The 27,048-nt window shown below is 39.6% G+C and overlaps 1 long non-coding RNA gene across 8 annotated transcripts in view; it reads left to right on the top strand.

Annotated features, from left to right (window-relative positions):
- LOC106016476 (uncharacterized) overlaps positions 1-27,048 on the top strand; it is a 183,682-nt gene that overhangs the window by 125,753 nt on the left and 30,881 nt on the right. For 6 of the 8 annotated variants that reach the window (XR_011811700.1, XR_011811699.1, XR_011811702.1 and 3 more), the window contains 8 exons: positions 1,421-1,563; positions 6,970-7,096; positions 16,388-16,509; positions 19,740-19,870; positions 20,271-20,349; positions 20,791-20,893; positions 24,133-24,201; positions 26,913-27,012. This is a non-coding gene — a long non-coding RNA (uncharacterized lncRNA). The remainder of the gene's footprint in view (positions 1-1,420; positions 1,564-6,969; positions 7,097-16,387; positions 16,510-19,739; positions 19,871-20,270; positions 20,350-20,790; positions 20,894-24,132; positions 24,202-26,912; positions 27,013-27,048) is intronic. The other 2 variants (XR_011811701.1, XR_011811704.1) reach the window with 2 other exon arrangements.

A 27,048-nucleotide genomic window follows, 5' to 3' on the forward strand; every position in this document is an offset into this window, starting at 1 on the left:
TACTGGAACTCCACATTGTATTTACTTCATGGATTTTTTCGGAACAACAGAAAACTCAAAATGCCCTATCTTGAATTCCTTTTCTAGTGATTTCAGTGGGAGCTTCGTCTAGGATGAGTCAGAAAGGATCCTCTTGAACTAAGTCATGAAATAACAAGAAAGTTATTAATTTCTTCTTAAAGTTATATATGAAAATATTCCTAAAAGGTTTATTTGAATTAAGTACAAATTAATTGCAGGCAGCAAGTGGTAGTGGGACAAGATGAAGTCTTGACCAAAAAGATGCTGTTTTAGATATCTTCCTACCCTGGTGAAAAAAATGACAGTGAATTTATAATCAACAGAAGCATTGGTGTAGTTGTACTGAGCACTTTTTTAAGACTATTTACACTAAAAAATGTGTGACCTGTAGAGTGTTACGGCTTGCAGCTATACTGGATTCTCATTCTGCAGACACATGTATCATGCAATTTATCAGTCAATAATCTTCTCAGCAACATGTTCCAGCTTTCATGTTTCTCTCTTTTTCCTTAAATTCAAACCAACAACCACTCCAGAAGAGATTATAAAGAGGGAATGCACCCAAATATAGACAAGGATGCTCTATCTACAGACACAAGAGGAGATCTAGATCTAAATAACTGAAAACCATGTATAAATTATTGGGCTGTCTTTGAACAGCTAAATTGTTAGAGTCCTGAGAAACTGGACTAGTGAGTGAGCCTGGTGCTGTTAGGTAGAGGGTGTGTGTGACTTGCAGTAGAGGCAAGATTGTTTCTGTGTAAGAAACACTGAAATAAATATTTGCATTACAGACAAAGGACTGATTACAAGGAACTGATTTCTGTGTGAGATGGTGGATCGAGTAAATACAGTATCTCTAAACATGGTATTTTGGATATGTTTTAGATGTATTACATGTGCGTATTTACAGGGCTATGATGACAAAAAGCCTTCATCAGCAGACACCAAAACACTGCTTTAGAAGGCGTGTTATCAAGTAGTCATCCCTAAACCTTTTTGGACACAAAGACAACAATACTCTACCTTAAGCCAAATTCTATAAATATACTATTATGAAAATTCAAAATTAATGGAGTTTGATTTTGCTTCATTTTTTCTTTGTTTCATAATTGTAGATAAGGTACTTTATCTTCATGCAGATAGCAGTGTTCTCTAATATGTCTGGGCATTGTGGGATGTGATGAGGAATCACTGAACAGATTAAAATAAAGCCTAGCTGAGCTCTCGAACTTCCCTTCTCTTGTTACCTCTGGTGGTTCACCTCTTCCTGGGGAAACTGTCATTTCTGGACACTTTGTTGAGCACTAGAGGCATTTTAGGAACAACAGAAGGCCAACACAGAAATTCACAATGTAAAGCTCTGATCCTCAAGGTTTGTTTCTCTTTGACTCTGCAGAAGTCCACGGAAGTCAGAGTGTGCTGGAGTCAACAAGGAGAATTGGGGCCTGATTGCAGAAAGTGTGCAAAACATGGGAGGAACATGAAAGAGGCTGTTTTGCCAGGAACATTAAGCCATTACTCTATATTGCTACATGCACTGTAAGTAGAGTCCATTGAATGTTCATAAAGTATTGTGTGGGTAAATAGTTGTAAAGCTGTCCTGAGTTCATTCTCATGATTTCTGTAGAAGGACTATTTTTCTTTCAGTCTAGTTCCATTCCTGCTAAGCAGTGAAGGTATCCTGGGTCCACAACAGCTCGAGCTGTTCAGCTAAAGATGCTGTGCATATAGAACATAGGTACTAATCTAATTCTGAGAATTCATGACAGCAGTGATGTTTTGTAGGAGTCACTGAGGGCAATGGTATTGTTCCTTCCCACTGGCACTATTTAGATCGAGAATCTTCCTCCACACAAGTTTTGTTTTGAGCCATTCTCTGGCTGTACAACCTCAGGCAAGTTGTTTAAGCTTCTCCTGTTACTCAGCTGAGTGCAAAGCCCCAGGTTGTGCTAGAGATCCCATTTTATGTCTCCACAAAGGTTTTTTCAAGCTTCTGCTCATAGCAGAAGGGAGGATGGAATAACAGGGATGCATTCAGTGAGCAGGGCAGAATGCAGGATCAAATCCCTAGCCCCGCTGCTGCTTCTGCAGGACTGTCCTACGGGCTCACTTGGGTTAGGCAAGCTTTGTGCCACTGGCATGGAGTCTATCAAATGTGAAGTTCTTTGCCTGAATTAACAGAATCCCAGATGCATAAAAAGTGTGGAGATGAGTTACAACACCCTCAAACGATAATTACAGAAGAATCACTAGTAACTTTCCCTTTTCTTCCCCTAGCTGGGCAAACCCTTCACTGCTCTCCCGCCTTTCATTTTGATCAGTGCAAATAGTCTGCTTTTAGGGGTGTCCTACTGCACTGCTTCACCCCAGAAGAGTGTCATCTCCTTTCCCCTCTGCCCACAGCAAGTGAGAAGCTGGTCAAAGAACTGCATTTCTCATGCTCCCCCTGTGGCTGGCCCTGGATTGCTGCAGCTCCTGCAGCATTGCTTGCTCGTGACTGTTCCCATGCAGGAGGTTCAGCACGCCAGCACCCTTCTCTATGACCAGTAATAGCATTTCCTGATCTTGGTTCACATTTCCATTCTCCGAGTTTACAAAGCATAACACAAAGTTAAACATCAATTTGCCTTCACCTTCCAGCCCCTATAATGCGCTGCTGTGCTCTGAGTCCTGCCTCGGTAACAACGACTCTATTACAAGAAGAATATCAATATTAAAGTAATTTTCTCAACACATTTCCTTTTGTGCATGTGTGGTGTGAAGGAGAAGCAGGAAGTAATACCTGCATTTTTATTCAGAGTAAATGTTGTTTAAATTACTCATTCTGCAGAGCAGCTAAATGAGGTTCATGTTCCCCTAAAATTTCCTATTAAAATATATGCTGATTCATATTCTCCCATTTCAAAAGATTTTTGGGATATATGAACAATTGCAGTATAGAACAGCCATCATAAGGCTTTGTTTCCACTGGTTTTATAGAAACATTTAGATATTTTCCTAGGCCAATGACCCTTGGTAGTATACAGTATTATACAAGGCAATCCATATTTTTTTGTTTTAGTGGACAGAAATAGTGATAAATATCTCTGTAGTGGGAAAAAATACTTAAATTTTAACTTCAAACAGTGAAAGAATACAAAAACATCGTATGATGCAGGGTATCTGTTGCTGACTGTTTTGCACTGGCTGTCATCTTTGATATAATTTTTTGTATCAACTGGTGCAAACTAGATAATCTTTGAAAGTGTTGGTGAAAGCATAACTTTTTATTTTAATAAAAAGTTTCTCTCAAATGCATTGTTTCTATGTCCTTGCTGCTATTGTAACCCAGAGAAATAGAAAATGAGATCGTTTTTGCTCCTCCTATCCATGCTACCTGTCTTTAAAGTTAGTGATCTCCCTAATCTGGTTCCCACTTATCTGTTAACAGATAAGGCTCAGTGGTTTAGTTAGTTAAACACTTCACTTCCAACTGGCTTATTGTGATTTATTGACTTCTTATTGTTCGGAGAAAATGTCTGAGTTAGGTGCAAATGCCAAAAAGCTACCAGAGTTTTTGTTGTTCTTCTTGTTGTTAGTACACTGCATTTTCTTACTTTTTCACTTCTTTTCACATCCATCCTTGTCAAACCTGAAGGGCTGAAGAGAGCAATACACAGTAGCTGACCACAAAACTGTGCGTGTCTGATAACAGTCACAGCAGGACTGTGAGTAAATAGCATTAAGGCTGAGATGCAAATCGGCTGGGCCAGGAGTGCACAGGGACAGCTCTTGCTAACCATCGGGATGTAGGTGAGCTATGATGGTAGATGTTTTATGGAGGCTGTTATGAAAGCTTTGCAGGTGTGGATAGGGAAGCTGGGTGCAGGTATCTGGGTATATGTAAGACTGGCTCTTCCTTTTTAATGTGGCACCATTTGGAGGTGATGCTCTGGACCAAAAGCAACAATCATAGTCTGTGGCCTGTGTAATAGGTTGATTTGAGTTCACTTACAAGTAGATGAGCTCCACCCCACCTGACTTATCTTTGATGGACAAATTTCTTATTTCCCTTACTACCAATTACAGCACTTTGGCTGTAGAAACAACTATCTTCCACTCTCAGAAGAGAGTTCTGTCGCACAGACTGGATGAGGAGGGAAATTTGCTGATGCTGTCCCTTTGGATTCTGCCTAGTGAATGTTTCACTTTTACCTTGGACTGACAATGAAGCTGATGAAATGTAATTCTAGTTTAATGCCATCACATGGAACAGTATCTGTGTTTCCGTGGGATATCTGCAGAAGCATCTTGTTGACACACCTCAGGGCAGGTCTTCAGACTTCATCTCAGGAAAGCATTTATCAAAAGTTCACCAGTTCTTTTCATCCAAGATTGGGTATCTGCTGATGCAGTTCGGAAGTGGCTACAGATCCTCTCTGCAGTTAGACAGGCCCACAGGGAAGCGGCTTCTTGACCTCAACAGCGGGGTGAAAATTTAGAAATAAAACAATACATTTTCAGGTAAACTGTAAACACCTCTGTTACATTATACATTTTAACAGTCTTGTAATCACGTTCCTGTATGAGACAGGCTGAAACCAAAGGCCACTTGTTGAAGATAATCAAAGGTAATTTCCTGTAAAGGCTTTCTCCGACACTAACGCACTCCCTGCACCCAGAAATTACACTGCTTTCCTAAATCCCAGTATCATTACAGTGGCATAGTCAGAAACCAAAGATGGCACTGCAAGCATTCCTTACATCTGTTACTCTATAGGAAACCCAATAAGGTGGTCTTTAAATTGGTGCCTATGCTAAAGATCATACCAGTGTTCATCTGTTTCTGTAGATTACATCCTCAACCAGAATTCTGTATACTATTGCAACAGTCGTGTGTAGAAAAGGTCTCCGTGTTAATTCATCCAATTAATTCCTATTAATGTAGTTGGCATATATCTAATATTATCTGTCTTCAGATTAAGAAGTCATTCAGTCTGGATGTTAGCAGGGCAAGACTGATGCAGGAACATGGGCTTCCTCAGTTCTTCAGAGATACCGAGAAGTTTTTAAGGTCTGTTTGACTTTGCTTACTCAAATGTTATCATGAAATGAAACATTTTTGCTTCCACAGCATAAGGAAACATGAGTCATTCCTGGCAAATAAGGATCTAAGTTAGTCATGCCAAACTCCAATTCACTTCATCTCGATAATTAGTGCTCCTTAGACTTGTCCATCCCTAGCTTCAGACAGTATTACTCTGGTGCTGATTCCACTCAAAGGTAAATACCAGCTGCAGAAAAGCAGGATATTCAAGACTGCTCTTTCATTATTATAATTTTTTTCTTCCTGCACAGTCCAGACACTCCACAAGCATTTCAGATTTCCTAAAGCCAACCAGCATCCTGCCTTTGCTTCTCCACATTGGATTTGCTCTGCTATGTACACTGCAGTATGGTCAATGTGGGATAACCAGTCATTAATCAAAAGTATAGCAATCTTCTCTGACCTAAAGAGTATTTAACATACCCTAACTGTCTCTGGTCAAAAAGTATAGTTTAATATGGAAACATAGGAGGAAAGATAGTGGCAAAACTCACTCCTCAGTCTTCCCTGATGTATGTAATTTGTACATTGATAAGGCAAAGGCAATCCTGTAAATGCAATTGTTTTGTCCTGTTTATTCTTTTACTAAATCCTAAACTATGGAAAGAAAATTTCTAATCATTTTGTTCAAGGTTACTTCTTATTTCCCCAGTCGGCTTGCCTAGAACACTAAGACTTTCGGTTTAATCTATGACATTTAAACAAGGTGTAAATATTCAATAAATGAAAAAGCAGCATGTAGAAGTAATTTTTAGAAATCTCCTATGTAAATGCATTTTATGAAGAATCTCTGAGCAGAAGAGCAAGTCTTTAGTCTCTTTACATTTTTTAAACTCACAGCCTAAAGCTTATTTTCTTTTCCCAACACTGCTAGAATTCAAGATGCATCTTTAATTGGTTTAATGGAGCCACAAGGCATTACATTAGACAGCTTTTTCCTAGTTCACAGAGGTCATATTGACATGTACCTTGCGGTATTTCCTTGTTTTCAAGATAAGATAAAGCAAAGGGGAAGTGTTCAGTTCCAGGTGAGTGGGAGAGGGCACAAGAAATGGGAAGAAGATAAGAGTGTTTGATGCAGGTGGGAATTCATCATGCAGTGTCTTTTTGCACTCAGGCTGTAATGGCGTAGGAGTCTGCCTGCTTCTAGAATCTCAGTCTTGCTATTACTAGATTAAGAGTGCAAGCAAAAAAAAGGAAGTGATATAGTGGAATAATAAGCAATTGAATCAGTCAGCTCCTCCTCACAAATATAATAAGGCTATAGCTGGTCTTACAGATACAGATGGCATAATGCTGGGCTAGCTCGCAGTCACCTCTCATGTTAAAATATCAGAATAAATGCAAATAAAATATACTGGTGTCTGTTTTTCAGTCCTGTCTTCCTTGCAGAACCAAATATGTTCTGCTGCTGTAAAAATTTGGACTCAATTTAAATAACTGAATGCAACTCATTTTCAGCAAATCTAAGTCTTGTCCTCTGTCCAGTGAAGTGTCATATGCTTCTTATCCCTTCTACACCAGTGCACACGGAAACCTTGACTAGCAGTGATAGGCAATGGTCCATCAGTATTTACTACTGTCCTAGCTGAGTGCCACTAATCAATAGTGCAAGGTTCATAAGATTCCCTTGTTCCAGTTTTCCCCTTCCCACTGGGAACAATTGTTCTTGATCCTTTTGTGCAGCTTGTGTAAGGGTGAAAATTTTCTGCCTGTATTTCTCTTAGGATTTTTTAGCCAACTCATGGCTGTAAGGGACAAACATGGTTAATAATATGAGCACTACAGATGGTCCTTAGAGTAGTTTCCAATGGCTAACTATCCTTAATGTGAGCATTATTTTTTTTTCTTTCTTCTAGACTTGGGGTCTAATCTTCAGCTACTGTCATAGATTTAAAGGTCAGCAGTGATATGGTCATGATCATCTAATTTAACTTCCTGAATAACCTAAGTGGTGGGATTGCCTTCATGAATCATTGCTGCAAGGTCAGTACTTGTGCTTCAACTAAAATATTGTCTTCACAGAGCCATCTGTGCACAGTAAAGAAAAAAAATGCACTGTTCTTCTATGAGCTCAACGATGGTGTGAAATCTGAACTTTGTAGTTAATATCAATTTATCAAATTTCAAAATCCATCTACTACTGTATCTTTTATCCAAAACAAAGCAGCATCAGCTATGAAATTCCTCTTTCTTCTGTTCTGTGTAGGGGCTATGATCAAGTCAGATGATCTTTTTTGGAATGAGCTCTTGGAGTCTTTCACCACAAAACACATTTTCCTGCACTTTACTCATTCATTTACTTGTCTGGGCTCTTGGATTCTACATCATTAGTGAATTGTAAATGCCAGAGTTGTGGACAGATTTCAGGAACAGTAGTACCAATACCAGGTAAAAAGGTAAAAGAGCGTTGAGATTCTGCTGCTTATATACCCCAAGATTATACTGGCCCCCTTAGATAACTCATTGTGCAGGAGAATAATTTTCATCCACAGCCCACAGATTTTTTTCAAAGTCAGTGCTCTCCAGCATAGATTCCTCATCACATTACTCTGGCCTGCATACTTAATTTTCAGATTTTTGATTTTATATTTTGTGCTACTAAAACATATATTTGCTCTTCGTGCATAATTTACAGAGGCGTCCAGCTCACTTTGCATTAATGGTTAACTCTTTTTTTTTTTTTTAATTGAATGTTCCCCCAGTCTGCATTATTTCTCAGTAATGTTTTTATATTATTCCCAAGTCATTGATAGAAATGTTAAGTAGCACAGAACAGACCCTTAGGGACTGCACTTGAAAAAGCTGTCAGACAAGATTGCTATTTATAATTACATTTAGGAACCTATTAATCGATTTAATTTATGTAATTTTAGTTTTTTATTGGTATGATTTGTTAATCAGGATGTCACCCATAAGCCATCACAGACATACGAAGACTTTACATCAGTTGCTGACACACAGACTTTTCTTTTTGAATCAGTCCAGCAGTATAAATTGCAGATCAACTCATGCTGGTTAGCTTTGGGCCAACGTTTTCCATGTTTAGTCCATCTTTAGTAGGTGTTGTGGTGTTTGACTCTCCTGGGTAGAAGGCTATTAGGTTCAGCATCCCAGAGTTTATGGAAAGATCCAGAGAGGGAGATGGGTGCTGTCCATGGCACCTAAGGCAAAGTGCAGGTCCTTCGTTGCTGCTGCAGTATTTCTTCCTTGGACACCACAGGGTTTACTTTTTCCATAAAATTCTCAAAATAATGTCATTACAACCTGTTCCATTTTTTTTTTCCTGGTGGATTATTTTTAAATAGGTAAAAGAGCTAAAATGAGGATTGTGCAGATAAACAAGGTGATTTTTTGAGATCTAATCATCATGTATTGCAAGAAAATAATATTACTTTATGGTATGGTAATAGCTAATGCTGAAATGTGTTACTTTCTACAGGTAAAACACCTGTATTATTTTGATGTAGCACAATTATTTCCATGTTGTTAGATTATATCTGAGTAGATATCTGGACTAGCTTTTGTTAAAAAAGCACAAATCCGTGATGAATAATACCATGTGTTTATTGCTTTGTGTGTCTCTTCTCTTGCTTAAAATAAATAGTAAATTACTTTCAAAATATCATGAAAATGCTACTCCTCAGGGTATATATCCCAGAGCATCCCAGTCTTATCAATGAGTTTAAATAAAAGGGGGAAATAACCATAGGTGGCAATTAATGTATCTCTCCCCTGAGATTTTTCATTAACCAATTAACATTTTATTAAAACTTCTCATATTTAGGCATAAAACATACTATGATAAAACCATGATGACCTGTAAATTGTTACTCTGTGAACTGGCTGCTTTTGTTTCAATTATAGTGCCTCATTATTTGCAGATGCATAAATCCATTGCTAATAATTCTTTGACTTAGAGATGTAATGTATGACCTGTAAGTATATATGATTTTACAAACTAAAAGGTTGGATAACTGAAACAAAGAAATTACCTGTCCTGTTTATTCCATGTAAATCTTGAGCAAAATATTTAGAATTTATTAGAAATTAAATATGTTCCTTAAAGCAATTTTTATAAGGGTATAGAGCCACTGTCTGAGACAGTAATACCAAGCCAAAAACTCACCAACTTATTCTTCAGACATTATACTGAATCAGCTCACTTTCTGAAAAGCCACACTTCTTTACACCTTTATGTCAACGGTCACCATCTATCATATCACTGTAATGGAAGCATGCTAGTGGAATTTGACTCTGAGCTTTAAGGGTTAAGCTTTTTGAAAAGTGCATTGTTTTAAGTTTCCCAGAGGGGGAGTCATCTTGCAGCGCATTGGATTGAGGTGCATCAGTCATGTAGCTTTATGTCTTGGAGTCATAAAGTCACCTAATCAGATGTGACTGACACTATTTGACATGACAAGTCACCCAGGAAAGTGCAAGAAAATAAAAAACATGTTTTTTTTGTTTTTTTCTTTTTTCCCCCTGAAAATTCTGGTTAAAGCTACCGTCTTCTCCCATGATTTATTTTGCATTACACTGAGGAACATAAGTTTATAATGGGTTGGGGGACTAAAGGATACATGAAAAGATTTTCTGATGTAGAAAAAATACAAGCTATTGTCATCTCAGCACAGTAAAACTTATGCAAAAATTGTTCTTGCAGTCTTTTCCTAGTGGAAGCCTTTGGGAATATCATTTCTCTTTGGATATGAGGAGATGAAGAGGCACAACTTCAACTGGAAGAGAGACTTCCTGTGCTTTTGTAGTGTAGGGGCAAACACACGTGCATATATGCACAAGGGATTTTGACAAGATCCACAAAAGAAGTTAGACACTTAGTTAGCTTTGCATGGCAGTATATCATACATGCTAAAGATTTATTTTACTTGAAAGTACTCACATAAGACAGTTCTGGCACAAGAATGCTGAAAAATATAAATCCTGGAGTTTCACTGAGGAAAAAAAGTCTCCTCTTTAGTTCTGCCTCAGTACGATGCTCACGATATGATACACAACATTTTCAAAGGGCTTTTAAAATTATTCTCAGGGTGAAGTGCAGTCTTCTTCAACTGCTTCTTTGCCTGAGCATCTATGCACACAGACTGTTGCATGAAAAATATTGTAAATGCTTGTACACATGCTTATTATACTAAGTGGGCTTTTCAGTTCTCCTGAAGTGCAGCATAATTGGAAATACCTCACAAGCTTATGCTAAGAAGGGTTCGGCTACTGCTTGTTTTTGTAATGGAGTTCTCTCTCTTTCCCTCTTTTAATGATAACTGCTATCTTCACTTAAAAACTGATTTTTAAATTACATAATTTTGACATTAAGATAAATGCTTGAGAGGGGTCCATAAGAATTCAAATACCAAAAGACATAAATATATATATATATATATATATGAAGAGTTTAGGTAGCTTAGCTCTTGATTATTTGAATTCCTGTGGTAGTCAATAATAAAAGAAATTAAATGGTTTAAAAATAGAAAATTTCGCATCCTAAGAAAATCATGTCATAATTAAGTGATCAGGTTCTAGTGTCTGCATTTCTATTTATCCGTCTTACTCCATGTAGCCTTATCCCAACACCTCCTTAACTCTGGAGTTCAGGAGGTGTTTATTTGTGTCAGAATATAAAGATATAATGTATAGATATAAAGATACAAAGTTCAGGTTTCTGCAGCCTGGCAATGAAAAATCAGCATTTGATATTTTGTTTTTGTTGCATAAACACAGATTTAGGGGCTTAATTGTAAGTTTCTGAGTTGACAGTTTGTCTTGTGCAACAGTAAGATTCATGCTGTGATAAAGCAGCTTCTCAAGAAGCAAGAAACCAAGCCTAGCTGAGGTATCAGCTTTCAAGAAGCTGTCTTTTATTTCGCTTCTGCAGTATTTATCCACTAAGTCACCTGTCAAGCATAGGAAGAGAGGCAGCTGTTTAAAATTAGACCAGTACACGTGTTAACAAGTGACTGTACATCCATGAGCAAGAGCATGGGAATATACTAGGAAATGGCTGGTACTTCCTAGATTGCTTTGATAGCACTGGAGGTTGTTGATGTCTGAGGACTTGAGGTTTCTAGAGGTTATATATTTTCCAGGGAAGCCTTTATGGCCGCCTGTGCATAGGCGGGCACATAGACAGGCACATTTCCCAGCTACATACCTGGCATGGACGTAGCCTGCTAGTCAGGTGGGCAGGTAGGGGACAGACAAAGTTGGCAGCTGCCAGATTTACCCACGCACTGTCTGTGAACATCCCCACTTTGCAGACAGGCACTGAGCACAGCTTTCTGGTTTAAAGGAGTTTCTGTGATGAGGGCTTTGTTCCCATGCACAATGAAACAGTGGAAATCTCCACTTCCCCAAAACTGTTGTTTCTGTTTTTAGCCAAACATAACTGAGCTTTCTGAGTCTGTGACGTGTCCTACCAGTGATTAGGAGGAAAGCTGGAGAATAGCTTGGCCCAGGTGGGGCAGTGCTCCTGAGTGTCAGGGCATTTTTGTTTTCACTGTGAGAAGGGAGAGCATCACCAATCCCTTCGCTTTGCGCTGCCCTTGCTGTGTTTGTCCAGCTCCACACCTGCTGTGTGAGGACCTCTCACAGCCCTTGTGAGCTGCCTTGTCCTCAGAAAGACCCTCAGCAGCTTCATCTTCCCCCAGGGACTGGAAACCTGAGACTGTGAGCCTACAGCTCCCAGTGGGAAGAATATCACATTAGCCTGGAATGATAACCTGGCCAGCTGGGTTTCCCTTGGGGTCTCTTACAAGATATTATTTCAGACCTGTGATTGCCTCCTTAGTGCCTCAGTATTGAGTGTCAGCAACATCCTTCCTGACCCTCCGTGTTTCCATACATCCTCCAAGAACGTTAGTCTCCACTCTCATCTTTCTCTTCTCCTATTCCCTTTCCCCCTGCCCCCCCTTCACCCTCACAGCAGCTCTGTGTCCAGATGAATCTGCAGATTTTTGGGCTAAGTTTGTTATTGTTTGTATTCTATAAACTCCACTCCTCCAAAAGAGTGGATTATTGGAGGTTGTTAAATATAAATGAGTTACAGTTGTTTGTAAAGTGCCGGTTTTGCATGTTCAAAAGCTGCTTTTGGGAGTTTTCAAAGTCTATTTAAATAAAAAACATACAAATAAAGCACTGTCAGGTAGAAATAAAAGAGATTTTTAAGAGGACAGTTGAAATCCATTAGCGAGAATGAATCTCTTTTGCTTTTGTTTGAATTACATGGAGATTAAGACTTTATTTTAGGCAAGTCCTTGACTACTACTAAGAAGCACTGCAGTATCTAAAGGAGTCTTTCTAAAGTGTGATGGTTACATCGCCTGTTACTCTGACAAGAGGTTGCAGGAAATAATAAGGCCAAGCTTTATGTAGCCTCTTTCAATTTCCTTAAAATTCTGTTTATCGTGTGTGATATGCTGGCTACTCTGGATGAATAAAGCTATCTTGCAGAAGTACTTCTGAAGAGTTGGATGCCAGCTTAATAGATTGAAGCAGTGACCTTAATTATTCTGAAAAGTATGCAAATGGTATTATTTTTATTCTCCAAAAATAATAGACCTTTCTGAATTCATTTGTGTATGTCCCTATTTTCAGGGTGGATTGTTTAATTCCTGTTTACAAGTGTTTGGCTTTTGTTACTATGGTTTGCTCTAAGCCACCTCCCCCCCCTTTTTTTTTTTCTTTTCTCCCATTAGAAAGCCATGCTGCAACCTATTCGTTTAAACAATGATGTTTTCTCCAAATAAATCATCAGACAAGCTATTGGCTTCATAATCTTTACTTAAAAAAATAACAAAAATATCCACATGGGTGCACAGCATTTATCTAATTAATTTCTGATAATTTGCAATGTTAACAGCCAGCTGCCAGGGGCTTGTGTGACTGTTAATCTGTGGAAGAAGCCATGGTGAAATGATTAGAGATCTGCTCCTGCTGGTTGCCAGATAAATTCTTCTTATGACAATGTCACTAGGTTAATTAATTCAATTAATGACTCCCAATGCAATGTTTTTCTTTGTCTTTTTCATTTGCCACAGGCTGCTGAACAGGTACTCCTATGGATGTATTCTGAAGTTATGTCACAGATAAGGAATAATGTACCATTTTCATTTCTACTTCTGAAGTGTCTTTATTTTTAATGAAGTTCAGTAGCTGTTAGTTCCATTAGAAATTAGTTTCCTTTCTATTTTTCTCAAATGTGAGCAATGAAATATCCATAGTTCTAATATTTTCAGGAGCAGACATGGTTAGGTAACTCTAATGTCAGATTCTGTTAAAAGTTCCCTTAAAGAAAGAAACTCAGAATTAGTGTGGGACTTTGCTCTTCTGATACCATGAACAAAATATTTGCTTTCATCCCTGAAAAAAAGGAATAGCCAAACAGGATCAAACCTCAGGTGTGTGTAGTTTATCATCTTAGCCCTAGGAACCCAGGTAGCTGTAGTTGTCCTATCTACAGTCTCTCTGCTCTTCTGCATTCACTCTACTGTTTGGTATTCATAGTTTTAATTTAACTCCTTCTCTTGAAGGTGAGTTCCAGATTTGAAAATGAGCTGAAGCAAGTTATAAATGCCAGTCCCACTGACAACACGGTCCTGCCCTTGTAGCGTTTCTGGGTTAGACCCCATGTACCTAACGTTAATTGTGATATGTGAATAAATCAGATCTAGAATTATTTTAATCATTTGGATGACTGATTCAAACACAGTGAAGACTTTATAGGTCTTTGAATGAAGGCTGAATCTTGCACATGGGCATTTTAGCAACCTAATAAACCTGGAGGAAAAGTGTAGTAAGGGGTGACTTGGGCTATCACCAGTAGGTTCACTCTTGCTATTTGCATTGCCCCAAAATCTGAGGAACAGGTGACAGCAAAAGTTGTAGGTGTATATGGAAAACTGTTTCCACCTGAACTGTCTTTGGGAGCCTCACACTCCATTTGCTCTGCATGGCAATACCTGGCATTTTTGACTGTCTTTTCAGTCAGAAGCCTGGCTGTGCTCTCTCCTGTGCCGTATCAGCCCTGCTGAATCGGGGATTCAGTGCTCAGCCTCCTCTTTGCTGGTGAGCTGAGGGTATGGTCTTCACTGCGTGGAGTGTGAGATGCCTGCTCTTCCTAAACCCAATGCATGCACGTGAGCAGCGGGTTAAGGGGGAGAGGGGGGGACCCTGCAAGTTCACTGCTGCGCTCCGTGCAGCGCTGCGCGGCAACAAAGCCTGCGGGGAAGTTTATGGCATCTTTTGACACTTGTTATCTAATGAAAAGCCTATTATCCCCCTAAGGGGGAAATCACCATGTGCTTTTCTTTAAATTCAATCCAAACATATACTTTTTAAATAGAAACACTCTGGTGTTTCATGTCAGGGTCCTTTAGCACAAGCAGCTGCCCAGGCAAGCCGTACACGAGAAGCATAATTTGAGCTGTCATTTCCCCACAGTAAATGCAATCCTTTGTCTCCAGGAGCTGAGTGATACAAATCAGGATATGTAAATTTGGGCAATGGATCTTAATTATGAGCAGCAGGTGTCTGTGCAAGAGTGCTCAGGTGAGGGGGGGATGTAGTACAGCTACTGTGACTTGCTTGTTGTCGGTGTACAAAGGGAGAGCTACAAAGCTCCAATTAATTATCCACATTAATGAGCTCAGCGACCCAAGTGAAAGGAGAGTGCCTTGTCTGCTGCTCCAGTTTAGTCTTCTCAGCAGACAGTGCTTTAAAACCCAGTTATGCTGCTCAGCCTCCGAAGTGCCCCGACAGTCATCAGTGAGGATTAAATTACCATAATAAGCCCTGAGAAATCAATTTGTGGGAATATAGACTATGATGAATAAACCTGTTGGAGAAATGAATTGTCTGAAAATAATTTCCCTAAGATGCTTTGACCAGAGGAGCATCTTCCCAGTGTGTTTGTAAATGACCATCTTTGAGGAGACAATATTGTTTACCTTTTGGTAATTTAAAAATAGGTAATTATTATGCTTTTTTTTTTTTTCTTTTCTTTTCTTTTTTGGTCAACACATCAGCCATGATTCTCACACTGAAAGAATTAAGGTCAGGTGAGCTGGGTGACATAATTCATGCGTGATGTAATAGATTGCTGTTGGAATATAGTGCCTCTGTCTTAAGTCTGGACAGGCTCAGGTAAGGGAAGACAGACCAGACTGATGCTTCTACTGGTGCAGTCTGACTCCTGATCTGAGAGCATAACTCAGTTTCTATGCGCATTCAACCTGGGCTTTTCTAACAAGGGTACAAATAGTGTACCATTTATTAGGGAAAAAAAAAAAAGCATTATGGATTTTTTTTTTTTTTTGCTGTTATTGGTCTGCTTTGTAAGCAAATGTATAAAGTTGAAGTTACACATTGTGGCTTGAGCTGCTTTAAGATCTTGCTGCTACCTGCAAGTGTGACTGTCCCTGGCTGAATGATCCTACCCGTGTGCTGGGACGTACACAAGGCTCTGGACTGAGATGGTTCAACTTGTTCACCAACAGAAAGTTAATCCAGCAAAAAACAACAGATGGCTGAGCTCTACCTCCCTCATCCCTTGGGATTAGACCATCCCTTTTGCAGCCAGCAGAGACCTGATAATTCTCTTGAGCAGTTCCAGTAGTAATAGACAGGAGCCACCCATGTGGGCAGTAGAGACCAGTCTGTCAGCTAGCTCTTCTGTCACTCATCTTCTCAACAGTTTTATTTTTTTTCCCCACCCCCTCTAACTGTGACAATATCTGTGAGGCCATACAGAGCCTTATGATGCATTGTCCTACACCTTGTGTGGCCACTGAGGTTGGTGCAAAGTGGGTGTTAAACAGCATTATTCTTATGTGGTAGTGTTTTACACCCCCTTGGTAAATGATTATGTGAAGTCCAGAGAAATAAAGCATTGCCCCCAATACACCACAGTGTAGTTTTGCTACAAATTTGGGGCACTCTAGTTAGAGGAAACCAAAGCCTTTCCTCTGGAAAAAAAAAAAAAAAAAAAAAAGAAAAGAAAAGAAAAAGAAACAAAATCTGTAACAACTGTAATCTTGTGAAGGGAGGACATTTGTTCAGGTTATAGCAGAATAACTGAATGGGTGACCTCACATGTCAAGCAGTATATATAGACAAGTAATTGTTAAACAAAACTGCTTTACTTCTCTAGCACTCCTGCTTTTTGCAAAGCAATAATCACCTATTTGTTTTCAGTAGAAATATTGGAGATATGGGTGCAAGTTTAAAATTTTAACATCCTATCCATTTGTAATTTTTTCCAAGCCCAGGAATATTTCTAAACAAGAAGCGAAGCATCTCTAACTGTTTAGAGGAAATGTTATTACACAATGGAGGACAAAACAGGCAAGCTACTTCAAACAGGATAAATGGATGAAGGCTTCAAGGTAGGATCAGCTGTTTATTTACATCTATTGTCTTCTTGTTTCCCACACAAATATATTCTGTGTTTAAAATTTATAAAGCTGGGCAAGCCCTTCTCACGCTGTTCTCAGTAAAATATTGCTCGCCACATATCTGCAAGGGGCTGCTGACAAATAGGCTCTTGTTGTCTAACTTTCTCTCTGCTGAGGTTAATGATTAAGTGGTTCAGAAGGTTAATTCCTGGAGATAGTGTTGTCTTTGGCTTGAACAGATGTTGGTGGTGCTTTAATGTGGTTATCAAACTCTGCTGCCCTTCATTCTTTGCTCTGTGCAGTCCTGGGTATTGTTCCCTGGTGCATTCCAAGCCCCCTCTATGGAGATCCAGCAGAGCTGAACATACCATCGCATTGCTGCTGCAGGGCATCGGCTTTCCTGAGGTCACGCTGGATAATGCCAATATATAGCACATAAACTGATAACGATGGTCTTGATCTTTAAAAGATCTGTAAATATTTGGATGTGCATAAAGATACAGAATACCTTTTAAGGCTCTCATTGAACGATCTGTAAAGCTACTCCCAGTCTTAATGTGGTCAAATCTCTCAATGGGTGTAAACCCTGCCCCTCCTCCCCTCATATCTCGTTAGATGATATGAATCAAATTGCAAGGGTGTCTGAAGTAATCTGTTGTGTAATCTGCACCCCTGACAGCCCGGTAAAACACCGGGGGTGGGACCAGGAAGAAATATTCACAGCACTTGAAGCTGTTATTGTAGGAGTTACTGGATACGGGTAGAAATCCTTTATTCCCACACCCACTGTGTCATAACTGCCCCTTGGTGTCTTGCACTAGGTGGTAGGAAGAGTGGTGTCAGGACTGCATTTACCAGGCAGCCTTGCAAACACCTCCTGCGCTTCCTACATGCTCCTCTAGAGCTACTAGCAGAAAAGTTGCTCAAGTTAGAAGTATGTAACATTACTCAATATCAATATGAAAACACAGTCATTTTAATTATTGCATTGATGTTATTTTTTTATTATTATTTAAACATCACCAGCTCACAAATTGTATCCAGATTCAATACAGTAAAAAACACCATGTTTTAATTTGGGGAGGAATTGTTGTTAAGTCAGAAGAGTTAAGGTATTTCCCAAGGAACTTGTGTTTTTATATATATATATTTTTAAAAGCAAGCCATGATTGTTAAGAGAAGCTAGCTCCTGTGAACAACATACACACTCGTATTTTAAATAGTAGGATGAAGAAAAAAAAGAATAAAAACCTTAGAGTTTTTCTATCAGTACTTGAAAGAATTAATTTTAGGCCAGCCTCATGGTAGGACTAATAATGTTTGAATATTAATACTGGAAGTACCATAAATGAAGTAAGTTGGACAGTTCTTGCCTGTGTTGTATCTCCGAAGAATGATTTTTACCCCAATTCACTTGTAGTTAGCAGGAAGTTCTTTTAATCTCCTTGCATAAAAGCTGCTTTTAATTTCTTTGTCCTGGATTGAGGCTGAATCCTACCTTCCTGAACAGAACCATGCATGGTTTTAGCTGGTGAGGTCTCAGCGGTCCCCAGTGCAGTAGTACATAGATACACAGCCCTCACCAGCTGGGGCTTGGGATCACCTTTGCTTTCTTTTGCAGCTGCATCACTTCAGTCCATCTTTGTTATCCTGTGATTGATTAGGAATTCCCTCCCGCCCCATCTTTCCTTTTCTCTGTTGCTTACAACTGATGAACTTGCAATCTCTGCTCCTGCTCCTTACTTAAGGGTCATTACATTTGCTGTTGGTGCTATGGAAGGCACAGCTCAGCCTGAAAGGCCCAATGTGCCAAGGGCTAGAGGGCATTTGCAGCTTTGAGGCGTTCCCACTCAGGAGTAAGTCAGAGTGGGTATAAAGCAGCAAGTAAGGATAAGAGTGGGTACATCGATCCACCTCTTTCCAAAGTGTTCCTCCTTGCCTGGACCCTTTGCACTGCTGAAATTGGAGATGTCATTCTGATGGATTTCTGTGACAACACAGTTAACACAGTTTTTAAAAACTCCTTTCCCTGTTGGTAACTTATAGCTATCTAACTGTCTCAGTTCAGCTAAAACTCTCTCTGATGCTTTTATGTGTATTTAAACCACAGTTTGCACCTATTGAATTGATTTGATATGAAGTTTTGAGTGATTTTATCAAAACCTGGTTAAACATTGCTAAAATATTTTTCTGTATGTACACAAATACAAGATGGCCAAAGGGATGAAGCCAGCGGCCCATGCACAGTAAGAATTAGGCTCGCTGCCTGCATTTCTGCTGGCCATGCAGCAGAGGGGGAGGAGGGAGCTACCAATTACCCAAATGATTGGAAAATCAGAAAATTAAACAGATTTTATGGAGTTTGAAAAGTGCACAGCACCTGGAGGGAAATGCAGTTCAGGCAGCTAGAGCTGACTGTACTGTATTGCAGTACATTAAAGGCAATGATTGCTTTTCAAACCCACAGAAAATGACGCTACCACAGAATCTAGTACCCCCTCCAAACCATACTTACCTATTTTCATGGACCTGTTCTCATTGGTAGTGTATTGGAAATGATTCTGACACTGTCCAGAGAGTGTTTTGAGCGTAAGTAGAAATATATTGCAGTAAACTGACTTTAATGTCCCTAGGTCCTGATTTCTTCTGGCGAACTTTAAAAAGTCAAAGAATGAGGTACGCAAATCGTATTAAAATCAAAAAACAACTAAAACAGCCTCACTGTAAGCTGCAGCGTGTGTTGTATCTGCAGATGCCAATTTACAAACACAAGAAAATCAGCCCTGCTGTGTGGGTCACACAGGCAGACGAATAATTGAGACTGCTGCTATGAACATTTGTCCCACGTGGCTACAGGAAGCAGGGAGATGGCTGAATTGTACTTTTAGGGAGGTCACTCTGTGTGAGATAAGCACAGACAAAACATGGAATTGAAAAATGTGGGATTATTTCCTACTACAAGACATGGGAGCCCTCAGGACCTCTGAAAGTCCTTTTCAGATCACCCTTCCTTGCCATATCCAAGATTGAGAACAGAGTGATGCCCTGTTACTTAAATGCCTGCTGCTCTCTAGAGGATGAAAATATTTGTGGTGTGAGAGCGTGGTGTGGATCCTCTTTTCTTTGTCCGTGTTCCTGGGAGCAGTATTTTTGCACTTTGGAACAATGAAAGTTCACAATAGAAATGTTCAATTAACTGTTAAACACTCTCATCAATTCAGGGATCATTTCCAAATCTGATGGATGAGTTCAAAATATTCAATTCATTCTAACCATCAGGCGGAAAAACAGTCGAACTCCTGAGGAGAAAAGAGCAGATAAATGCTGAAATGAACTTGCATATCTTTAAGAGGTATGTGCATCACAGACAGTGAGTTATGAACATGAAAACTTCCCAAGTGTGTACTGTAAGCAGAATAGTAATGGGCAATGTGTCAAACTAAGTGTTTTCCTTCTCTGACTTCATTTTGATCCCAGTTTGAAAGGTCTGACACTTGTGTACACATGGAGAGAGTCTCACACCATGTACAATTCAATTATTTACCATGACAGTAAATAAATAAGGTAAAATGCTATTTAAATTCAAGAATTAAGTGAATAGTAAATTTCAAGAAGAAAGACTAAGAGAAGTCTTAGTGAATTCCTGGCAAAATGCACAATTTTAGAACTTCCAAAAATATTACCCTATTAAAGTAATTTATTTAGATAATAATTAGGATTTTTAAATATTTAATCAGTACTGTTTCTCACAGGTGCAACCAATGGATTCACACCACAGAAACTTTTCAAAGAGTTTTGAACTGCTTCAACTTATATGCCCCTTACTGAAAAGTGAGTAGGAATGCAATTTTCTGTTTTAAAACAGAATGGTTCTGTTTTGTATTAGTAGTGTGCTTAAATTCACAGATTCTATATTTTATTAAAAATAGGTTATGTAAAATGAAATAAAAATGTTGTGGAGCGTCTCACTGAATTCTGTTACAGTTTCCTGTAATTCTGCATTATGTATGAATAAACCCAGTTATGCTTCCACTCTATTTTTAGACTCTGATTTCATTGGTGCAGTGATAGCAATGGAACAATTTTACTGCCCGATAACGTCCTTACTCTTACTTTTACAGAACATCCAAAGTTTCCATAACTGAATTGTTTCTATTGTCATGGGGTGATGCAATGCATGGTATCAGTGGTCTGCTCAAGACAGAATAGAGGTCATTACATTTGCTTAAATTATCATTGTAATAATAATTTTAATAAAAAATTTTGTTGCAGTTGCTGAATGGATTCCCATGAAGACAGTGTCCATACTTTGCTTTGCATTATAAAGAAGAGATCAGAAATTTGGAAGAAAAAAAGAAGTTATTCTTCCCATTTTGTAGGTGGAGAAGCCCATAATTAAGAGATCAAATGACGTAGCCAGGTTCGCTTGGGAAGTGGTACAGAAATTATGAACTGAGCCCAAATCTAGCAAGTCTCAGGTTGCGGTTTCATAACATGTTTCATAGCACAGCTGAGCTACTAAAACTGTAGCTCCCTCTGAAAAAGGAGACCTTATTTCCTCCTGTTCACTCCCTTCTGCCAGTTTTGCTGCTTGCCTGACCGTTCACTGAGCCAGCTCAGGGAGTCCAACAGGCAAAAAACCCACCTCACCCCTGCTCCTGGGAGAGGGAGGAAGGAAAACAGGAGCACCACTGCTTTCTCCTAATTTTTGCCATGTCTTTTTCAGTAACTGCAAAGATAACGTTGTGTCAGCCTCTATCAGCACCATAATCCCAGGGCAGCAGAGATTCAAGCGCTGAAAGGGGAACCTGCCCTCCTTCCCACAGCCACTGCCCCCGCTGTGCTGGTGCGGTAGGGGCTGACAGGGTTCCCGTGTGGCTGCATGAATTTCAACGTTAGATCTGCACAACATATCCACAGTGAAATGCAGACTGAATTTCTCCCTGCCAGCAATAGTGTAGAATAAAGTTGGGAGCACTTAGGAATAGCATAAATAGGCAGAAAATATAATTTCTGCGGTATGTATAAATCACTTCCCATCACTTGTCAGCTCTATAAGAAACTAACTTTGTTAATCGATCCAAATGTAATTACTAAAAATAAACAAATCAGCAGCACTTTGCTTGGTCTTTATGGAATAAAAGTCTTCTGTTAATTGCAAAAACATCTTCCCATTTCCCTTGATACGCTAACCTCCCTTTACTGGCCCACTTATTAGTAACACTTACTTTTGGGAGATTGTAATGTCACTGAAAGCACACAAAATACAATTCCTTTAGCCATTAATCCTTGTCTTGATGCTACCTCCACAGTACAATGCCTCTCTCTTTTACCCGTTTTTTTTTTTTCCTCTTTTTTTTTTTTTCTTTTCCCCCTTTTCTTTTTTTATCCCCTCTATTTACCCCAATGTGGCCACTCCACAAGGTAATTCCTTTGTGGCAAGATTGCCACAAACTAACTCCTATTTACACTGGCTGCAATTTTCAATTAAACACAAGAACTTAACTTTAGCAGAGGGTCCTATAGAAGCTGCAGGGTCCAGCATTTGGGACTTAGATTTGCTTTCCCAGCTTGAGACTTTGAAGTTGGGAAGCCTGAGAGAGTGCTTGCATGAGGCGGTAAAGTGTCTTTCAAATAAGAGCTTTAAAGCAGAAAACATGTTAACCCAAGGGCTCTGAGGTTAGGGAAAAACAAAAGGTAGGAAAACAAATCTCATCAAGAAATGATGTATAGGTCTGGTATGCAGAAACATGATTTAAGACAATCAAGTTGCTGAATTATCCTTTGTACAATATTATATTGTCAGAGACATGAAAACCGGACTTTTAAAGACTATCTCTAAGGTGTCCAGTCTAAACCAATTAGGCTTTAAGCAGGAGACTGTGAAATGCCACTTAACATGCTGTTTTTAAGCTTATAACAACCAACTGTAATGAGAAGGAACTGTAAGCTTTTTTCTTTGTTAAATAGAAGAGCCACACAATAAATTGTAATCAGGAAGGGAGAAGGATTTCAGCATATAAAACAATTTGCATTGCAGTTTTTCATTTAATTCTCTCTATATTGGAATAGTTTGTAAACTGCAAAACATTTTTTTAAAATGTAAAAAATGCCATGTATACACATGCAATTTATGTTGTATCTATTGCACAATGTCATTTAAAAATCAGCCAAGATTTTCTGATTCCCTGAAGTACTGCGTCTTATAGTGGACAAGAAACAGTCCTGAATATTTTTGATCCTGTCAGTGCCCCTGTAACAGCTGTGTGCAGCCATAGAACAACCATACTGAACGCATTTTTTTTTTTCCAATTTTTCTGTCAGCAAATCAGACTTATAAGAAAAAAATGCAAGACTATATGTTGTCTGCTAATAAGGATTAAATCACGTAATAACCAGTGAATAAAATTTTTAGTAGTACACAAACGTAATCTGCTAGCTGTTTAACAGTTTTTACTACTATTCTGAAGTATCCAAGAAAAATGTGTCTGAAAAGACTTAAATCTGAATTAGCATAACTACTTTTGACAAGTTTACATGAGAGACATCGAGACTGTGTACTACTTGCTACTTTAAGTTTCCTCCTGGCTTTCTGTTTGAAAGATTCCAGCCAAAGTTAAATCAATCCACCCTTTGCTGATTTCCAACATTAGACATGTCCCCAACTTTTTTTTTTTAACCTTGCTTTCAGACTGACTTTCTCCCAATTGAAATTCAGTCTCTCAATGGTTGGTTTTTTCCTTGCTTCTAAACGTTGATAAAAAAGGGTTTTCTTCGCTCCCTCAATTTGATGTGACAGGGCCCTGACATGAATAATGGACGTGTTTCTTTCACAGGCAAATCAACTTAATTTAGCATGCCTTTATACTTTCAATAGCAAAGCCACAAGCCTGTAAATTCCATGAGATCCTTTAGGTTTGCAGAAATCTTTAGAATTAGCAGAAAACGTATAAAGTAAACAGCACTTATTTTGTCAAAATACTTGAATAACTTTTATGCAGGAGTTAGAGATGAATATATCACTTCCTAATCAGATTGTGATTTACATGCAGTTGAGGATGGGCTGCCTGGGCTCAGCCTGTTCTTTTGCTAAAGGAGAAAAGAGGGGTAGGAGGAACAAATCATCACAAACATTAAATAGAACTAAAATCCCAAACTCTCATCCTAAGCCAAAGGAGAGAACTAGAATTCGGAGTTGAGGTTTATGCAATAGAGGTTACATTAGGAGAACCGTGTCCTGTGCCCATCTCCCTGCAGAAACACTCTTGAAGTTACTGCTTTGCACAGGTTTCTGCTGCCCAAGCAGGAAGCAATGAGGAGAGAAAAATATTATTTATGAAAAATCATAGGAAGGTGAGAGCTCAAAACGTTCCATCAATATATGCAGCCATGCACAGTGATTGGTATAATTTTAGAGAGATGCAACTTAGTGACCTGTCAGGTTATGATGTTGTTGTTAAGATGTTGTTACTTAAGCAGCTCTGTCTCTGTCTGCATGGTGCTAGATAGGATGCATTAATGGGATGCTGCTATATTTGCCTTACGTTGAACAATAAACAAAAATTTTGAAGCATTGGAGAGGAACTGAATTTCTGCTTGGTTGTTTGGTTTCAGGATGTGGGAGACTGGACTGGTTCCCTTGTGACCTAACGTCAATCTTTTGTGACACCAACAACTGCAAAGGTGAGCTCTTAGCATTTCCCTCATATAATTCCAAGGAGAGGAAATTAAGGTAACTTCCTCAGCTCTCACCATTCACCACTGGGACTCATCTCCCAGGGTAGCTACTGGTAGAAATCAGCCTGGTAAGGCTATCAAAGAATAATAGATACTAATTCTGTTGTTGTTACTTCTTATCAAAACATCAAGCAGCTGTAACAGTTCATTCATTAAAATACCCTAACAATGTTAGGGTATCAGTGAACAGTAAATAGGTTAATTTGAAGGGTATAAAATCTATTGCTAAAAAAACATTTTGCTTGCATAATAAACAAGAAATCCTTCATTTTCCTGGTTGTATTAAATAAATAAATTAGAAGCTAGTTAAACAACAACAACAAAAAAACACTTCTCAAAAGAAATACTGCTTAAGTCTAAGCAGTCAGACTTGGTTAGAAAAAAAAAACAGCCCATGCAGATGCTCTGCTGCATTCAGCCTTGCTTCACGAGATGAAATCAGGTTCCGTGGCTAACGGGATCCCACATACCTCCAGGTCTGCCTGTAATAAGTAGTTAATCAGCCAATTAGGGGAGCCAACAATTACAAATTGGGAAGAAGAGAGAAAGGAAAGAAGAAGGGGGGAATGAGTCAAGGTAGGCTGTAATCCCTTTGAAAAGGTTTCTAACGTTAACTCCTAAAGAATTATGTTCTACCATACCTTGACTGATTTGTTTTCCCCCTTGCTCCCCCTTCCCCTTTTCCTACTCGTTGGGTCAGTTAATTGGCTGATTAACTAGCAATTACCTCTGGGACCAGCTCTATATAGGGGCTCTTTTAATCTAGAATTTTATTGACAAAGGCACCAGAGCAAATTCATCTCTGGTGTAAGCTTGCCGGAGTGAATAGGCTGACACCCAGGACAAAGTTGATCCATTGTATTGCAGGCACTGTGTTTTTAAAGCATTTGATTAACTTGGGACTTTTAAAATTACATTCATTTTCTGCAAAATCTGTTCATTTTGGATAGAATTGGGAATGAGAGCTTGCAAGCGAAGCCTGTCAGGTGGCTGATAACTGTCTGGAGCAGCAATATGCTCAGCTCCTGCATCTGTACTGCTGTAACAGCAAAACAGGGTTACACCCCCCTTCTCTCCTCAGCTGACAATATCACAGCCTCACTGCATACTTTTTACTTAGTGTTAGCCATTGTGATTAATTAGCCTAAACCCTAATTCCCACGCAAGCACCAGAGGGTAGGGGACATCCCTTACCTTTGACTGCTAAGCCTGGTATGTGCAGGTGACTTCCTCAGCAAGGGGAAGGTGGGTCTATAAGTAACCAGTGACTCTGTCAGTGACCAGCTGCACCTGGTCCCCTCTCAGGCCCTGTTTGAACCTGTCTTTTACGTGACTTCTGCCTCTCCTTGCTCCTGGCTCTTCTGCTGGCTTTTGCAGCCCCATAAGGGGTACTTTGTGCTGGGGAAATCAAGCTCAGTGTATTTGCTGTGCTGCTCTAAGTGCCAGAAAACTTAAATGGGACTCTGCAAGTAGCAATCCTTCGTTCTTGAAAATGCCTGTGTTGTTGGGGCTGACTGCTCCTGCTGCTCCCTCAGGCTGCTCTGCTGGGGAAGGAAATACTGGAGGAGATGGACCTTACACACCGTTACCAGGCAGTGGGGAAAGCACGATACAGGAGGGGATGGAGAGCTTGTTTTGGGAAAACTCGCACCAAAGAGCCAGCTCTGAACACTGGAGCCAAAAGGCAGGGGATCAGATTATTGAGGGATCTGGCAAATTCCCTAGAACACTGGGAGCTGGCAGGAACATATCCCTCCCTGCATGAAAGGAGCTCTGTATTTTACAGTTTCAAACAGTGCATGGGTTAAAAATAGGCTAGCCTGGGAATAAAACAACATGAAGATGAGTAATGTGGTTTATCTGTGGAGAGGGGAGAAAAGGAGAAACAATACCTTTTCCTCATGATATGTGAGGACATAAAATCCTGCTGCTGAGTGTTATTTTCTAGGTAAGCACATGGTGCAGGAACAGTTTTAACAGCAGATCTCTGCTGCTTTAACAGCAGATCTTGAACAGCTGCTGTCCTGTTTGTGGTGCTACAAAAGCTGCAAGGAAGAGTGCAGGTGGAGCAAAGTGCTTTTGCAAACTTAGAGGCCAAAACCAGAGACGCCAGTCATAAAAAGGACACTGGCTGTTCTATAGAGATGGAGGTGAGATATGATTGCATCACGCTGATGTGCACTTATGCAGTTCTCCAGAACTAGCCTGTAGTGGCAGCATCTTCTAGAGCCAGTTCTGCTAGCTGCAAATGTCACCAGTTCTACCTGGAGGTCACCTTGGCATGGGAGTTCACTCTCAGGCCTGTGGTGAAGGCATAATGTGGGCGTTCTCTCAGACAAAATTTGCTGGCCTAACCCAAGCTATCCTGTTAAAAATGTTTACATTAATCCATCCAAGTTTTGCCTGGAGCGGTTTGAGAGAACTCAGAGAAATCATCCCACAAATCAAGTAAATGAGGCTGGAAACCTCCAGCAGACAATGGTAGCGAGCAGCTGGAAAGTGGTCACTTCTGGACTGTGGCAACAGCTGCCTGCAGAGCAGACATCTGCCCGTGTCTCCTACAAAAAGGACAGGGGGTGGTAGCTGCTTCAATGCAATTTAAGTACGGGTAAGGTTTCCAGAGGATGTTATTAATGACAAGGATTTCACCTTTCTAGACAAATCAGCGTGGCCCTTGAATGGAGAAGTTGAGTTCAAAGGACAGTGAGCTGACACAGACTGATGCGTCTGTGGTAGGAATGCTGCGGGTGAGAGCTGGTGAGTACGGCACAGCTGGGTGAACGGGGGCTGTTC

The sequence above is a fragment of the Anas platyrhynchos genome, chromosome 10 (assembly GCF_047663525.1).
Source record: "Anas platyrhynchos isolate ZD024472 breed Pekin duck chromosome 10, IASCAAS_PekinDuck_T2T, whole genome shotgun sequence".
Lineage (NCBI taxonomy): Eukaryota > Metazoa > Chordata > Aves > Anseriformes > Anatidae > Anas > Anas platyrhynchos.